General features: G+C 42.5%; 1 protein-coding gene across 3 annotated transcripts in view; it reads right to left on the bottom strand.

Annotated features, from left to right (window-relative positions):
- PLXDC2 (plexin domain containing 2) overlaps positions 1 to 18,994 on the bottom strand; it is a 412,966-nt gene that overhangs the window by 328,544 nt on the left and 65,428 nt on the right. Inside the window, exon 1 of one of the 3 annotated variants that reach the window (XM_075922488.1) lies at positions 3,513 to 4,047. The exons of the other annotated variants lie outside the window; for them this stretch is intronic. The gene's annotated coding sequence lies outside the window, so the exon portion shown is untranslated. Of the gene's footprint in view, positions 1 to 3,512; positions 4,048 to 18,994 lie in introns of those variants that run through there. 3 annotated transcript variants of the gene reach the window in all.

The following is an 18,994-nucleotide window of genomic DNA, read 5'->3' as shown; positions in this document are numbered from 1 at the left end:
GGGTGTGTCTAGACAACACCCTTCTGTTGGAATAAGCTACACAATTTGAGCTACACAAATTGTGTACCTTATTCAGAGTCTAAATCGAAAGAGCTTATTTTAAAATTTGGCACTGTGTGCAATTAAGGTTACAGGGACACTGGAATAGGGCACCCGCTATTTTGGGAAATAGCTGGCGCTTTTAAAGGTGCAGCATTGCTATTTCGGGATACTTCTGGTATCCTGAAATAGCAATGCAGTGTAGACGTACCCTAAGTCACCCTTGCACTGTGAGCTGGAAATAACACCTACATGTATTTTGTTTCTCACTGGATGCTTTGCTCTGTTTGCTGCATAAGCATCACGTGTAGCTGAAGGCAGTTTCAGAACAATGTTCTGTTTTATTTTAGTACTGTCAGATCACTGACTCCATCCTTGCTAATGCATGTATCAAGAGATTTTAATATCTAAAGACACGGGAATTTTGACATATACAAGCTGCCACATAGCTTATGATGAATTCTATTTCAGAAGAGTAGAAAAGGTACAGTTCTAAATCTTAGGGAGGAACCCTTCCATACTGGACTTCAAGGCTTATTTGAGGCAAGGGGAAGGGAAGAGAAATAGTTGATTTAAGCATGAGAAATTGGAAATAGGATGGCGCCTTTTAGCCACATATCTTCTCTCAGACTGCTGATTTCTCTTGGCTTCAAAGTACAAGTCACATCAACTGAAAACAATTAAGGCAAATTTCTTGACCCAGCAACCCTATGCACATGGAATCACACCAGCTATCACTGTCTTTTATGGAAAGCCCTACCTAAAGCTTGGAAAGCTAAATCTGATTCTTCAAACCAAATAAACAATTTGAAACCCAGTAAGTATTTGGGGAGTGATGGAATATGAAAGGGGAAACAGATTTATGTATTTAAAGTGCAAGTGCTTTACAGGCAGTCCCCGAGTTACGCGCATCCGACTTACGTCAGATCCACAGTTACGAACGGGGCTTTTCTCATCCCGGAGGACGGGAGCGGCGGGACGCCCAGATGCGCCGCGGTCCGCCGCCCCCGTCCTCCGGGGCGAGAAAAGCTGCTCCCCGTCTCCCTGGTCTGCAGGGAGATGGGGAGCAAAGCCTTGGAGCACGCCCACAGCGGGACAGCCCGGGCGCACCTGGGCTGTCCCGCTGCTGGCGTAGTCCAAGGCTTTGCTCCCCGTCTCCCTGGTCTGACCAGCAGACCAGGGAGATGGGGAGCAAAGCCTCGGAGCACGCCAGCAGTGGGACAGCCGCGGCGCACCTGGACTGTCCCGCTGCCCACGTGCTCTGCAGCTTTGCTCCGCATCTCCCAGGTCAGCAGACCAGGGAGACGGAGCAAAGCCGTGGAGGACTTGGGCGGTCCCGCCACCCCCGTCTCCCTGGTCTACTGGGGGGGGGGTGGTGCAGCTAGTGCCCCCCCCCCCCAGCAGACCAGGCTTTTCTTGCCTACCGCTGGGGTAGAGCAGCTGGGGGCTGCCGGGTTGGTCCCGTAGCGCCGCTCCGGACCAACCCGGCAGCACCCCAGCTGCTCTGCCCCAGGCTCCTCTTTCAGACGCTGCTGGTCAGTTTCAGCAGCGGCTGAATCAGGACGCCTGGGGCAGAGCAGTTGGGGTGCTGCTGGGTTGCTCCAGTAGCGCCGAGGAGCTGCGCTAATGGAGCAACCGAGCAGCACCCCAGCTGCTCTGCTCCAGGCATCCCCAAGTCAGCCGCTGCTGAAACTGACCAGCGGCTGACTACAGGAAGCCTGAGGCAGAGTTGTTCTGCCCCAGGCTTCCTGGAATCAGCCGCTGATCTGTTTCAGCAGCAGCTGACTTGGGGACGCCTGGGTTTCTTAAGTTGAATCTGTATGTAAGTCAGAACTGGTGTCCAGATTCAGCCGCGGTTGAAACTGATCAGTTTCAGCAGCGGCTGACGCCAGTTCCGACTTACATACAGATTCAACTTAAGAACAAACCTACAGTCCCTATCTTGTATGTAACCCGGGGACTGCCTGTACTTGATCAATAAAGGTCTGATCTTGCAAATATTTCCACAAGTAAAGGGGTACTTCTCACACAAGTAAAGTAATTCAAGTACACATTGGCAAGAACGGGCCTAAGCAACCATATCTAAGCAGAAGTAGTTTGAGAACAGAAACATCTAGGGTACATCTATAGTGCAACACCTTTCAAAATAACTAGCACCAATGCAAAATAACTTAGTCCGTGTCTACACAGCAAGCAGTTATTTTGAAATAGTGTAAAAATACTGTCAAATTGGAGGATTTTACTCCATCTCCTATAACCCTCATTGTACGAGGAATAGAGGAAGTTGGAGGAAGAGTGCTCTATTTCGAAATAAGTGCTGTGTAGACAGCCTCTGTTTTGAAATAAGATACACAATTGACATAGCTCAATTTGCCTACCTTATTTTGAGTTAAGCCCTGCAGTGTAGATGCACCTTTAGATGCACTTAACTGTATTTGCTTTAATGGGCTGCTTACACTGTTTCATGAATGTTGGTTTGGGTGCACGGGAGGGAGAGGGTGTAGATGATCAAGCATTTCTTAATTCCATCTGTCAGTTCTGTTCTTTTCAGCAGATATAGTACTGAAATCCACAATAATCTTTTTTTTTAAAAAAAAAAAAACAACTCCCATGGCAAGATTACATTTCAGTGCCCTGCCCCTCACAAGATTGGGCAGGCAGCTCACAACATACTTGAATACAGATATAATAAAAAAGAAACCCAAATACTAGATTTGTTGCTAATTGTTGTACAATATGCCATTTTATCAGTGCAACAGGTCTTTTTGAAGCAAGGGTATAGTGTTTTAGTCTACACTCCTGCCCCCACACACTTTTGAAGAGGAGAGATTAAACTTAAAATACTTGAAATTGTCAACATGGAGTGGTCCATTTAAGGTTATAGTGTTGTCATTTTCTTTTAACTCAACATTTTCATAAGTGTATACATAATTTTTTATGTAACTTAATTTTAGCAGATAAAGTTCAGCTCAGAAGAAAAAATTCTAGACAGTGCTAAAAATACCTTGACAGTGCTTAAGCTGCAGTTAGAGAGACTAAGGCAGCTGCATTTCAAACAAAACACTAATAGCACACATTTTGCTTTTTCAAATGATAAAACTATCCCTGCTGTAGGGTTTGTTTTGGATACAAGGGTAAACCTTCCCATACTCACTTGTGCCCTTATCACGTGAAAAATATGTGCTCTGTTTCTCCTTTAAATGACTCTTTACTGCTCCTAGGATTCCTCAGGAAATAAAACATGAATGCAAATTCCAGGCTTAGATTTACAAATCTATGTACAGTACTTCAACTAGAGGTTGACTAGGATGGTTACTTTCAGCTCTGGATCCAAACACTGCCAGAGTTCCAGTACAGGGTTTGTGATTCTGAGCCTCTTGATTAAAATTTGGATTCAGTCACCCAAAACAAAATGGCAGCAACCTCCTTTTGTAAAAGTTCTCCCTCCACTGGATCAGCCTCCCTCTCCTTACCACATGCTATATCTTCAGGCCTTCTTTATCCCCATTTTCTCAAGGTTTCTTTGGTAGCAATGGCTGATCCATCACAAGCTGTTTGAGAAGGCAGTGGAGTGGGTTGCCAGCTGGGGCCAGTGCCTCACCTGTTGGCAGTCTTCTTGGTGGGGGTGTGGAATAGGCCTCTCCTCATGCAGCCTGCCAGTTCCACCAGCAGCTGTGAGACTCCAGAGGGGCATCAGAGCACTTGAATTTGCTATGCATTCTGAACCAAATCCTGGCCCCAAGGGAGTCAGTTACAGTTTTGCTATTGATTTCAGTGTGGCCAGAGTCTTACCCTCTGTGCCTGTTTTCAATGAGGCTGCTGCCTGTTGTGCTCTTTTCCTCTCTTGCAGAGTGAATGCACATGGCATGGGATGATCAGGGCCAAAGGAACACCTACAGGATTCACTCGTGCCACTGCTAACAGGGCTTGTTTCCCCACCAAGTGAGTCATCAAAACCAGTCAATGACATTTCTAATGAATGCCTGTCAAACATTTATCCTTTTCATTATACCCAAGGGTTAATTTAAGCTTTACTGATGGCAGCACTTGAAATCCCCAGGACATAGGAAGAGCGTTCGACAGGCCTTAGATCTGTCATTTGTAATATGCCATACAAACTGTGCAATTCAGAATAGCATGCCAGAAGCTGGCATTTCTCTTCACTTGTCATAAATGTATCTCCCAGAGGGTATTTTTTCCCTGTGATGCTATGGTGATAGACACTACATGCTGAAATGATTAAGTCACCTGAAAGCTAATGGATGCCAGACCACATAGTTCAGGTATATTGGCCTCTTTGCAGAAAATAATCTTTAATAAGAGAGCAGCCACAATCTGTAAAACTAGAAGTTTCTCAATCCTCTTCAGGTTACATAATTTGTTCCTAATTACTTTTTCTATCTAAAAGATTTAGACTGGCCTATTGTGAACAGTTAAATAAATAGTCAACATTTCTTAAATACCAGTGAGGTGTTAAAACTGCCTCCAAAAGAAACTTGGCAATTCAATAGTGTGTTAATATGGTAACTACCAAATAGCATGCTGCAGTAGCCAACAGAGATCAATAATCAGCAAATTAAGGATTCCTGCTTGAAAAATGGAAATCTACTGTTCTCCGCTAAACATTGGATTGATCGGTATCATTTTCCAATATTTTTACCATCCAGTACCCAGAAAAGAAAATAAGCCCATCAATCACTCGCCATTCCCTCCTTCCCTTTATTCGCAAAGCTGCTAACTCAAAAAGGTCGCCAGTCAGTTGAAAAAAAACTAAAGAGGAACAAAAGCGAATGGCACAAAAGATCATTTCATTTACTTGACTGGGCACATTAATGAATTTCACTTAGTCTGGAAAAAATGCAGCGAGCACCAGAGCATCATGCATTGCTTTAGCCTGAATGATGCAGTGTCTCTGCTATTAGAATATACTGTAAACTGTAATTAAGCAATTAAACATGAAAGAGTGTAGGCTGGGCTGAATAATTCTAGACCCTGCATGACTTGTTTGTCTTATGCCTTCAGCTGTCTCAGCTTTAATGCTATTTCAAAATGACACACTCCCTGCCTGGAATGTCTGTGATTATAAAAAGCTCCCCCCACCCTTTTTTTTTTCTGCCTACCACAAACTAATTGGTTAATTATTTTGTGTGGTTTTTTTCACTTGAGTGTTAGTCTTCTCAAATCCTGTTAACCCTTTCATGGCTGGCTGTATCTGAACTTTCTCTTAGTCACCATTCTGCTGTCTAAGTCATAGGATATGCAAACAGAAATAAAGAGTTCCTTCTTAACAATAAAAATTAATAGAAGATTATTCCAGGGTTCAGGACCAGATTTCATCAATATCCCTATATATAAAAGTTTTTCTTGCTTTGTGATAGAATGACATCATTAGGCTCTCTGGCCATAAGAGTAGCCATAAAGAGGGGGGGGGGTTGACGAGCATAGCGAGCACAGGGTGCAGCTCCCTATTATTAATAATTAATAAACTGGGAGAAGAGGTGAATGATGAGATGAAAGCTTATTAAAGGCTAAGGGAAATGGTAAAGAACTAGGCAGATTTTCAGCATTTCTCTGTATCAGGGTCCAAACTAAGTAACGTGAAAACAGAAGGATAGATGAAATCTACCACAGATAGGACAAGGCAATGCACACTTCAGGAAGCAACTGTGATTCCACATCACACTGCTATGTTGTGTATCAATTTTGTCCTCGCATAAAAGAGGTGCTGGCATCATTGTGAGATAATTATGTTGTCCAGTCAGTGCATGACACCTTACAAAAGTGAATAAGGAATTTTTTTTTATTAAGAAGAGGTCAGAGAATACAAAACATATCATAATATTATAAATAAGTGGTAGAGTTGCCAGGTGTCTGGTTTTAAACCGGACAGTCCAGTATTTGAGCTTTATGTTCGGGAAACAAATTGAGAATATAATGTCCGGTATTTTCTAAATAAGATGTAATGTAGATTGTGATGTTATGTTAAATGTGTCCGGTATTTTTGTTGAAACCATCTGGCAACCCTAATAAGTGGTATGGTCCCTCTTCTGTTACTGTTTCCTACTCTAACGTCAAATCTCAAAAGAACCCAGCTTTAATTAAAAAAAAAAATGTTTAAAATGCTGAGCCAGCAAGTTTTGAGTTTTTTTTCCTTTTAGGCTAATCTGTTACCAATTCCTAGATCATAAGTCTCTTTCATATATTGCCTCTCAATGGCTCTTCCCCATTTTTCTCTGAGGTAAACAACTTTGTGTGACTAAGTTTATTTCTATTTGCTCCAGATGTGTAAAATCCGATTCTGATTATTAAAAGTATCTAGAGGTCCAGATCCCGTTAAGATTATACGCGGTCATAAAAGCATTTTATCTTCAGCAGGAAATAACACCAACTTCACATAATTGATTTCTTCCAAATTAGATTAAAATAAGTTAGTGAGGATCGTGAAAGGGACTGCATTCAAAGCCTTGGGGAATCAAGTCCTTTTTCTATACAACAGAAAGAATGTGGATAAATGCCCAAGACATTTTTCAAAAAAACCTGATCATTTGCCATAACTCTGTGAGCCAGATGTGTAATTTGATAGCCCTGGCATATCAATAACATGGACAAATTTATTCATTTGTTAAACCATTTGTTAAAATTCATTTGTGCACGGAGACAGTTATAGGATCAATATTCTTCACCAACTCATGGTTTTCAAAAAAAAATCAACACCAGTGATCACAAGATGGACAAGAAAAGACGGCTGAGACAGACTAGAAAATATGGCTCCACAAACAACAAAATAAAGCCAATTATCTGCATCCTTTTGTTAAAGAGATATCATGAATCATCAATGTCTTAAACTCAACTTTACTCTTATGATCACTTAAAATGCACACTAAATGATGGTTTTTAGAGATGCACAGTGAAACATTCATTAGGTAGGAGACAAATGCAAATGTAATTCAACTTTCCTCCCCTCCTGTGCATATATTATGATAAAATTTTAATTACACAATCACAAGACCTTTTTCTTCACAAGACTTTTGCTTCACTCAGTACAGAGTAGCACTTAGGGAGTAAAGTCTATGTACTGAGTGAAGTTTTCTGTAGGACCCCTTCCTCGTTTGCTCTAGAAGCTGGAAGACAGACAGAGAATGAGACGGACTGCAGAAACAAAAAAAGAACTTGTGGTTAAGGAAGATGAATATCACACAAGAGAACTGCAGTGTGTCCTTGGCTCTATCAGAGGACACAGATTTCCTCTGTCATGCTGGAAAGGTCAGTTAAATTAAATTTTTTCACAGGTGACCTCTAATCAAGGTCTCTTCCTGAGGCATCTGGGCCCAATTTTCAGAAATGTTGAGCATTCTGAGAGGGCCCCCACCTGGAGGATCAGTTCTGTGAGAAAGTGGGGAGCATTGTCAGTACTAATGGAATGCCGAGGGATTTAGCTTCTAAAAAGCTTATCTGTGCATAATGAAAACTGCAAATGAAAATGTTCAGTAATGTATTCCTTGTCCAAACCTGTCTGGTTTTTCATAGAGACAGAAATGAGCACCTCCCTGATCCCAGAATCATTCCTTTACAATTTTTCAAAATTCTGATTATAATTCAATAAAGTATGGAGACATTAGAATGTCTCAAAGTCAGACTTAAAAAAAATCAGACATGTTACACAACCTTAATATAGGGGCTGCTGCCGTAGAAATATAAATAAATGGCAAAATACTTCAAAAAACTTGCATGATTGCAAAGTCTACTATTGCACTGGATGGAAAAAGTTATCAGACAGTTTCTGTGGTTTTCCTTGTTTCTTTGTTTTTTAACTACTGGATAATTTTTACTCCCAACTCAACCTTCTATTGTACGGAGTCCAAGTAAGCAGGATGTGTGTGTTGGAAAGAGGTGGATGAGGATAGGAAGTTTCCTCGTAATTTGCGTGAAGAACGAGAAACAGCCCCATCAAGGCTCTTGTTCCAATGTCAGAAGATAATACTTTTGTACACCATTCCTACACAGGGCTGTGATTACTAATTAGAGTTCAACTCTAGAGTGTCCTAGAGAAGCAAAGTCAAGAATCCTGTGTAGTACAATAGTGCAGCCAGTGGCGCAAAAAAAGTAGTTAAAGCTTCTACTAAGGCTGTGGATCTGATCTTTGAAGTGATCCCTGATGAGTTTACCTTAAATATGTTTACAGTGTGTTCAGGTTCAGCTTTCCCTTTCCTCAGCTCTCTTTATAACCCAGCATATTTTGCTAGAAGCAGAAAATATATATGTACTTTGTAATAGGTTTCATATAGATCTGAGCTGCTACTTCACTAGTTGCAAATTTGTTGTCATTCCTTCACCCACATATCCATACAGTGAAGATAAATACAACACAGTCATTTTACAGCCACCACGCAAGATGTGACAGGACCTGTCATTCCCTTTCTTCTGAGTTCTGTACACCTTTGATGTAATTATGATAATACCCCCTGTATGTATATTAAGACTAAAATATAAGCTACAGGATTCATTTATGCTGCCACCTTGCACCACATTGTGAGATTATTCCTGAGATATTCCTGCATTTAAAATAAAATGCATCTAATATAACCTAGTCTCCCAATATCCTATGGCTTGTCATTACCTGCCAGCACATCTTACATGGAGAGAGCAGAAGAAACACATTCACCAATAGATCCAGATAATGATACCCGCCATAAATCAAGATCTATTCAGATACTACTGCTGGAACCTTTAACATTTGATTAAATGAACAGAAGTGTTCATTTTTAATTAGGTTAATTCCTTGAGCAATTTCTCTGAAGTGGACATTATAGCAATGGTACTTATTAAAGCCTTCATATTTTAAAAGGACTATACCAACATTGAAACAGGCTTTTAATGTTGAACGCCCATTCTTCTGGATAATTTCACTATCTCAGCAGAGGTTATGATCTGAGCATGGAAGTGGTATAATCATAAAAAGCAATGGCAAATTCATGGATTTCAAAGCTCATTTTTTCATACTAAGAACATTAAGCTCTAAAGCTGTTCTACATCCAGCAGTACCTACTTCACAATCACTAATGAAAAGCATTGTTGTGCTCTCATAATGCATTACTATAAGCAGGACAGAAAAGCAGTTTACTCTTTGTACGAGAAGCTCAAATGGAAAATATAAAGTCCCGCCCTTGTTACAAAAATAGAGAGAGCACCCAACCTTTTAGGAGTAAAATTCCAAACAGTCCATATGCTGAAAAGTCTCTCTCATGTCTTAATAAATTAAGATGTCTAAAAATACCCTAAAAAAATTGATAGTCTTTAAAGTGCCACCAGACTCTTTGTTTTTGCTGAAACAGACTAACATAGTTACCCCACTGAAAAATGTCATCTAAAAATGATGTTTTCTAACTGAAGAGAATAAGAAAAACATGCAATATCTGAAGTTCCCATAATCCCACCCTGAGAACTGGAATAATTTCTAAGAGAAAGCTCATTTGCCAGTTAATTCCACAATAACATCTCAGGAAGGACCTGTGAAGTTTGCCAAATTGCTAAAATCACTACATAGAGCTAGAATGTCCCTTTCAGGGATGATAAACCACTGCTTTAACATTGGCTTCTTATACATTCTGGAGAGAATGAGATGGGGTTACATTAACCTAACATAGTTGCCTGTGACCTCCAAGGAACAATATTGACATCCAAGATACAGATAACTGACATATCAGAATTTACTGGAATTTTTAATCTACTGAAGTGTTCACTTGTTACTTTTACACATCACTTTAGAAGTAGTATTCTGCTTGTCCAAATACATCAGCTTGAAAGATCTGGATTACCATGATTCTGAAATGATTCAGCAGATAATTATAAAGCCAGCATGAAGGATTATTCAAATCATCCCACTACTGGTTGACAAACTGTGATTAACCATTTTAGCTCTGCTAGTATTTGACAATATTAAAAAATACTACTATACGAAGCACACATCTTAAATATTTTAAGTATGGCTATACAAGAAAAAAGCATTAGCAATAACAGAGAAACTAATGCCAGCTTTTGTTCTGAAGGCTGCAGTAAAAGTTCTCTGCTTTTGATAACACCTGCTCTTATCCTTAATTCCTCATACACTACATGAAGATACTCCAAAGTTTTGACACTTGCCACGATGGATGGCTATATCCTGTGGAAGTACTTCAAGCCACACAAGTGGCAGCATTTTTCAATACTTTTTGTTTAAGCATTTTTCAGAACCAATTTTTTCCTTTTTTTCCTTTTTTTTTTTTTTTTAAAGAAAAAGAAGAATTGTAACGTGGATAACAAAAGAAGAAAAATCAAAGCAGGATCACAAAAACCTAGTGATTTCTGTTAAGAGTAAATCAACTAGAACCCAGATAGTAGCAGATGACACAACAAACAAGGCTGAAAAGAGAATGGAGGAAACAAAGTGCTTTTTGTTTTCTTTTTTTGAATGCCCATCAAGGCTAAATCTATGCTGACTCTTTATGGTGATGTAACTTTCTAGCTCAGGGGTGTTTGAAAACTGTGCCAGTGTGAACCATACTACAGCACTATTAGCTATTTCACTTGCAGAAGCCAGGAGCCCAGAGGTGCTACTGCACTCCTAGTGCCAGGGTCTATGCACCCCCTGTATTCCAATCCTAAATGTTTAAACACAAGAAAGTGCATACTTTGCAGTCTGATTTTAATAATATCTTGAAAACCCTGGAATGTTTAGTCTCCTAAAGTATTCACTTGTTAATTTTACATATTGCCTTAAATGAACTATTCTGTTTGTTCAAATAGATCTGGTTGGAATATCTGTACTACCATGACTCTGAAATGATTCATCAGATAATTATAAAACCGAGGACTAGAACTATTCAAATCATCCCACTTAGTGGTTGACAAACTGCAAATGACATTATTTTGTCCAGGGAATTGGAAACAGTGGAAGCTGAACAGCTTCAAATCAGATGTAAACATAAACAAGGCATATTCCATTTAGAATTGGGCTTGATAATCTTTGTAAATTGCACCAGCTTCAAAACTTCCTCCCAACAATGTTTATTCCCAGAACCAATCAGAAATGGAAGGATGCAATAATGTGGCTCGCAGAGGGTGCCAGAGAAAGCCAAACACTGATTTTGATTTTTTTGTCATTGATTAGAATTGAGGCCTTCATTTCAAATTATGGAGTGCTTCAATCTGTTTCAGTTAAGATTGAGTCTCACTTTTAGAAAGCTGTGCAGCAAATTGCTGTGCCAGTAGAGGTAAATCAAGCCATGAAAAATAACATGTCTCTAATAGAAAAAGGATTTTATAGTGTGGGCGATGACAAATGTCTACATAACTTCTAGCACTGTACAGCATATGCATTGTTAATGCTTAACATTTATAATCTGTATCGGAAATAAGGCCTACAATTGTAGTATTTAAGTACCTATTCAGGCAAAACACTTTTTAATGTCAATGGGAGTTTTAACAAAGCATAAGGATTGCAAGATTTGGCCCACAAAGGTTAAAGTGAATTTAACTCTGGGATGAATACAGTAGTTGGCAAAAATCTTTACTTAGAAAATCCTGTGCATACAAGTTCTTAAATATCGTTTGATATATAATGTAAAATAACAAATAGAACTAAAAAAAAATTCAAAAAAGAAACCAGTTTGCATAATGTAGCTTTCTGGGTCTGGTATACTCTAGTCTGGGTCTGTATTTATACAACTCCAATTAGCAATAGAAACAAAGTTTACATAGAAAGGTAAATTAAACTGACGACTTAATTTATTATAAGTTTCAGACTGTATAACATTATAGGCAGTTTCACACACCAGACATGGATTTTAATTTTCATAGTCTTTGCCATTTTAATATCCATATTCTTCTGCAGTAATCCACCAAATGAAAAGAAAAATATGCTGCAGCAGAACCTTTACAAACAGCATGGCATATGTTGTCAGCAATGGATGCAATCAATAAAAGTGAAGAAAATGAAAACATCACCATGTAATTATGCACAACATCAGCATGTTCCCCAAGAATCTAATTTGTTGGCATCACTCTCATACAAAGAGTCAGAAAAGCACGTGCTTCCCCGCATGGTCACTGTGTACGTCTTCCTATGCTGCAATCATCTTTACTTCTCTTTAGGGATGTAAGCTACTACTCAAAGTCGACTATCCGATAAGCATATGACTTGACTAGTCGCTTTCTCCCCCCCGCCCCTTGCTGCCTCTGTCAGAGAGAAGCAGCAAAGGGGAACCAGGATCCGGTGCTGGAGAGGGAGCTGGCTTAAAACCTGGTTTCCCCCAGCATTGTTTCTGTGGAAAGGAGGGCAGAGGCCCAGCAAGGAACAGGCGGCATTTCAAAGGTAGAAGCTCCGCTAGAAGCACGGGTCCAGCAGGGGACTCAAGCAGTCCAACTTGATTGTTATGCAAACATGCTCCTGGGTTCACATGTGGTCTTTGGTGGCCAGGCTGAAAGTTATCCTACCATAGATGGCTGCATTCCTCCATCTAGTGCAGAGATCATGGACGTTGGAGGCATCCTCCCCAAACCTGAATAAGGTCCTTAATATCCGCCCTTGACCAGGAAAGCGCCCGCCTTTTCCGGGCTCTGGCAGGCTCGTGGGAGCTGGCAGACTGCTCCTGGGGAGCGGTGGAGGGCTGGCTGCCAGTGGCTTGCTGGCTCATGTTTTGGGGCCACTGGGTCAGGGGCAGTGACTGCTAGCTCTGGGCCGGCAGGCTTGGAGCTGGCTCAGGCACTATGGCCAGAGTCTACCCCTTTAAGGGCTCCGGGGGGGGGGGGGGAGAAGTGTTCTTGGTTGAGGCCAGAGTGGCCACCAGGACACCCTAGGAAGGCTGGAGGCCCTCTATTTTGAAATAAGTGTCTACACAGCACTTATTTTGCAATAGCTATTTCGAATTTGGCATTATTCTTCATAGAATGAGGTTTACCAAATTCGAAATAAGTGTTCTGCTATTTTGAATTTATTTTGAAATAGCGGTTTGGCTGTGTAGACACTAGGAAAGTTACTTCAAAATAAGGGCTGTTATTTCGAAATAACTTTGCTGTGTAGCCATATCCTTTGGGTGTATCTACAAAGCCGGGCTTAGCTCAATTTGCATAGCCTATTTCGAGTTATGTCAATTGGGTTGCTTATTTCAAAATAGCTTATTTTGACATTGGGAGCATCTACACAGCACTTACTTCGAAATAGAGCACTCTTCCTCCAACTTCCCTTACTCCTTATACAATGAGGGTTACAGGAGTCAGAGTAAGAAGACCTCCAGCTTAACAGTATTTTGACACTATTTCAAAATAACTGCCTGCTGTGTAGACACGGACAAAGTTATTTCGAAATAATGTTGCTGTGTAGACATACCCTACAGTACCACAGGTACCTTGTTGTTTTTGCAGATACAGACTGACAACTACCCCTCTGAGACTTTTAATTATTTGTAAGTTATGGCTATTCAAAACAGTGCTAACTTGTAGTAAGCACTATCCTTCCATATTCATGGAAGATCCTATAGGCCTAAGGATGTCTTCTTGGCCTGAAACTATATTTAGCAATTTTATCAATGACCTGGAAGAAAACAAATTCATCACTGATAAAATTTGCAGATGACACAAAAATTAAGGGAGTGGTAAGTAATGAAGAAAACAAGTCACTGACAGGGAGTTATCTGGTGCACTTTGCTAGCTGAAGACAAGCTAATAATATGCAATTCAATATATCCACATGACAATGCACATAGCTAGAAACAAAGAATGTAGGCCATACTTACAGCTTGGAAAAGATTTTGGGGGGGGTGGGATAATCAGCTGAACACGAGCTCCCAGGTGATGTGGCCAAAAGTGCTACTGCCATTTTTGCCTGTATAACAGGGGAATCTCAAGTAGGAGTAGAAAGGTTATTTTATCTTTGTACAGGTTGCATCTCCCTAAACCGGGATTGTCCTGTCTGGCAACATCTGTGGCTTGGCAGGACCATGGATGTTGCTCAGTGAGAGATCCCCGGGACAGGGGGGCCAGCAGCTGAAAGCCCTGGGCAAGGCAAGGCTGATGGTAGCAGGGCCGGACAGCAGCAGCCTGGTGGCACTAGTGGAGCCATGGTAGCAGAGCCAAGGCAGCCTGTGCATGCTGACCTGGCAGTGGGGTTGTGCCATGGCAACCCGATGGGGGCTGCATGCCAGCCTGGCAGTGGGGACAGAACCACTGTAGCCTGGCTGTGGCAGCCCCGTAGGGAGTCCATTTGGGGCTGTGGCAGCAGAGCCAAGCCCGTAATAACCCAGCTGGGGCTGTGGCAGGTCAGCAGTCTGATTGGGGCCACATCCTGGCTGGCAGTGGGGCTGGTGCCCGGGCAGCATGGCCAGAGCTGCATGCTGCCATGCCGGCTGGAGCAACAGTTATGGCAGAAGGTCGGGGCAGCTGTGTAGCCCACCCAGCAGCAGGGCCGAAGGAGATAGGGAGGGGCAACAGGCTCAGGGAGCCAGTAGCAGGGGATCTTTCCTGGTCTGGCAAATTCCCTCATCTGGGACCACTCGGATCCCGAGGGTGCCAGACCAGGGAGGTCTAACCTGTATGCACTGGTGCCACCACTGCTGAAACTTTGTGTCTAGTTCTGGTGACCACGACTCAAGGATATTGATAAATTAGGGCTTGTTTACAGTTACTGGGAGATCAGCACTGTAGGGATTGATCTCCCGGGGGGTTGATTGAGTGGTTGTAGGGATGAGCTGCTAAATTGACCACTAATTGTGCTCCTATCGACTCCAGTATTGCACCCAATAGAGAAGCATAAGGGGAGTTGATGGAAGAGTTTCTCCTATTGATACCCCCCCCCCAGAGTAGATGCTGTGGTAATGCAATCTAAGTTATGTCAACTCCAGTTACACTAGTCACATAGCGACAGTTGAGTATCTTAGTTCTATGTTGCCCCCTAGTGTAGATCTTGCCTTAGAGGGGACTCAGTGAAAACTTACAAAAATGATTAAAATGATAGAAAATATGCCATATAGAGATAGCCTCAAGGAGCTCAATCTCTTTAGCTTAACAAGAGAAGGTTAAGGGTTGACTTGATTTGATAATGGGCTTCTCAGCCAAGCAGAGAAAGGTGTAACACAGTTCATTGGCTTGAAATTGAAGTTAGACAAACTCACACTGGAAATAAGACAACTTTTTAACAGTGAGGGTAATTAACCATGGGAACAATTTACCAAAAATGGTGGTAGAGTCTCCATCACTGACAATTTATGCTATGCTCTAGGATTTTGTGGGGGGAGCAAGGGGAATTCTATGGCCTATATTATACAGAAGGTCGAATTAGATGATCACAGTGGTTCCTTCTGACTTTGGAATTTCTAAGTCTAAGCCTGCTGTTGAAGAGTCTCATCAGATTGCTACAGTTCACACCATTTTAACATAGTGTGTTCATTGTGTGCATCTAATGCACTACTTCTGAGCTTTTCAGTGCTTATGGCATCAACATTTACACATATTTTCCCCACGCATAGGGTGTTGGCAACTTCTTTTTACATTCGCTGGAGACATACTTTTTCACTTCAGCATTCACAACACTAAAATACAACCAAGGATAACAGCAACAGGTTTGTCTACATAGACCTTAGCTCATCGGCAGTTGGTGCAGCTGGGAGGCCAGGCCCCAACCCCACCTTCAACCCCACCTGCCCCCTCTGCTGAGGCCCAAGGGGAAGAAAGGAGATGGGGCAGTGCACCAAGTGCACCTCAGCATCCCCGGAGCACCAAAGAAGGGAAGAGAGGTGGGGTAGTATGCCGAGAGTGCCTCAGTCTTCCTAGAGCACTGGGGAGGGGAAGAGAGGCAAAGGGGCGCATGCGTGCAGTGCAGCTCCCTTGCCTCCCTGAAGCACATCCCTTACAGCAAGGGTTCTGGGCACAGATTGTGGGCATGACCATGCCTGGCAGTTTGGGAAGGCAAAGCCTTCCCCTGCCTAGGCTACTGGATGCCCATGCGTTAGCTCCAGAAACTCTTTAGCCTAGGGAAACTATAGATATGCTATTGTTCAACAGAAAAGGCATGAAGACGGTTCTACAAGTGAGACTAGTATTCTGACTTCACCCAAAAAGTGAGGTTGAGTCACAGAACTGCAATTTCAGGCTTTCATTCACAAATAGGGAGCCATAAGCACCATTTTCCTCCCCCATCGCAGATCTCATGCCCACTGAACACCTTCCCACAATACCCCAACCCTATTCTGCCTCTTCCTGTCACTGCTGTGTCCCAGATGGCTGCAATCTTTACATCATACTCTGTAATTACCTTTGCTTATATAGAGATATGGTATGTTGCTACATGCTGTGCTGTAACAACCATCCAATGTTTAAAGATATTCCCAGACTCAGAAGATAAAATAAGCAATATGAATCAAATGCCTACCAATAACATCATATACATATTTCAGTCATTCACTCATTAGTTTAGTCCTTATTTTAGATTTTGGTGAATCCAAATCGGATTAGTCACAAGTTTTCTGTGGAAGATGAACTAATAGCCATTTAATCTCCATCGGAAAACACAAAGGAATGACTTAAAAAAATCTATTTGGATCATAAAATTTCCCATCTCATTGTCATGCACAAACACACACACAGGTTGGACCTTCCAGGCCCATCACCCTCCAGACCTGACCAGTCCCAGATGAGGGATTTTACTGGACCAGGAGAAGTCAGTTGTGGCTCAACTGCTACCGACTCTCCCAGCCCTGGACCAGCTACCGGCCTCCTGGCAGACTCACCCTTGCCACCAGCCTCACTGATCTGCCAGTCCCCGCACCTCCTTCCTTGTTATGCTGAGCAGTCCAGCTGCAGAAAGCTCCCTGTGGGCCAGGCTCCTGGCCCCGCTGGACAGCCCAGCTACTGTGCACTGAGCTCCTGGCCCTGTTTGGCAGCCCTTCTGTGGTGGGCTGGGCTCCTCGCCCAGCGAGGGGTGGCACCTCAGAGAAGGGGTGTACGGGAAGAGGTGGGTGTTCATTTTTGTGCCATTAGAAAGTTGGCAATGCTAAAATCATCTTCTGACAGAGCATTGCCTCACTCCAGATTTCTCGGCACACTTTTTTTCTTTAGTAAAAGCAATTACTGTTGTTTCAGTCAACTCGGTTCTTGTTGCCCACAATGATGTATGAAAAAAAATAAAAAGAAATAAAAGCGTTGACCTGTATGCAGACCATGGCTAATTTTCAGAAGTAGGCCTAGCACAGTGGTCTCCAACCTTTTTACACCCAAGATCACTTTTCAAATCTCAGAACAGGCGAAGATCTACCGCCCCGCCCCTTCCTTGAAGCCCCGCCCTCTCTATTCTCCTCCTGTCCATCACTTGCTATCCCCAGCCCTTTACTTACACACTCTGATAAACAGTTTATTTTTAAATTATGCAATACATACAATTAAAATCACATACAATTAAAATCACGTGTTTATAGTTATGAAATAAATGGTCTGTTTTTTATTCATGCTATTTAAATTTAAAATGAAGCATTTATAATTATACATTTTGTGGGGACGGAGTACTGTGGCTGGGGGCATGGGAGAGGTAACAGGGTGCTGGGAGGGCAGAGGACAGGATTCTGCAGCAGGGGAAAGAGTGCCAGTGGGGACAGAGTTCGGGGAGTGGGGACGCGAATGGGGACAGAATTCTGTAGTTGAGGACAGGGGAGTGGGAACAGGGGAGTGGGATGCCAGTGGAGGCAGAGAGTCCCCTGCATCTCCCTCCTCCCAGCATTCTCTCCCACCCCCCGGAAACCAGGACGTGCCTTCCCAGGGGGCCGACCACCCCACCCGCGCAGGGAAGCCCCGAGCGCGCCTGACCCGGGGCCAAACCCCCCCGCGCAGGGAAGCCCCGCGCGCGTGCCTGCCCATGGAGCCGACCCCCCTACCTGCGCTGGGAAGCCCCACGGGCGCTTGTCCCAGCGCCAACCCCCTTCCCGCGCTGGGAAGCCCCAGGGCCAAACCCCAGCGTGCCGGAAGCCAACACTACCTCCGTCTTCTCTGGAGGTAAGTAGTGGGGTTTATGGGGGAGTGGGAGGAAAATGGGGGCAGGGCTTACAGGACGCCTCGTGAGCGACTGGTTGAGGCCTCGAGATCGACCAGTAGCTCGCGAGCGACCGGTTGGTGACCACGGGCCTAGCATGTGGGTCCCAATACTAATCTAATACACTTCATTTCCTACGCAAAGTAAAACATCCAAGCACACATCCCCTATCTGGCTCTTTAGCATACCAAGAAACAGACTCTTCTAAAAGTGTTGATATTTGTACCCTTTACAAACCCCAACCTTTCTTCCCCAATCTTTATTCAATCCTGCTTCAAAAAGGTATTTTGTTAAGAGAAAGAATTCTAAGTGTCTGATAGTTCTCTCCTCTAAAGTGAAAAAAAATGGTTCTGTTGAATCAATTCACCTGAAAATAATCTTTGCTATGAGTCAGAGACACCAGGGCCTGATCTGAAAGTTCTCAATAGGCACAGATTGACTACTTTACATATTCAGGAAATATCAATTACTTCAGCTATGAGAAATGGGACTGTCCTAAAGTGAAGAAAGTTTTTAGCCGAGAATTTTTTTTACAGAAATTGTGGAAAGCAGTACTCAAGTCCTTTCACTAGCTTAGGCTTTAAAGAATTTAATTTAAATTAACTTTGTCATTTGTTCCCTTATTTCCAGAAAACTATTCCCTCCTCTAATTAAAATCAATCAATATCTACTCTGCCTTACACATTTTTGACGATCCTTTATGTTGATTAGAAAAGAACCTGACAACACTGAAGAACATAAAAGATTGACTTTTTAGAGATTCCTATTGTAATTGTGCTGTATACTTTCTGCTGCATAGTGATGACCTTCCTGCCTTCTTCAGTTAAACTTAAGTTGAGCAATATATTAAACATTCTTCTCAGCTTGTGATTCATTACAGCTTTTATAGAAGCAAATAGCTCCCAC

This window comes from Pelodiscus sinensis, chromosome 2 (assembly GCF_049634645.1).
Source record: "Pelodiscus sinensis isolate JC-2024 chromosome 2, ASM4963464v1, whole genome shotgun sequence".
NCBI lineage: Eukaryota > Metazoa > Chordata > Testudines > Trionychidae > Pelodiscus > Pelodiscus sinensis.
This window is presented reverse-complemented; position numbering and strand designations above follow the sequence as displayed.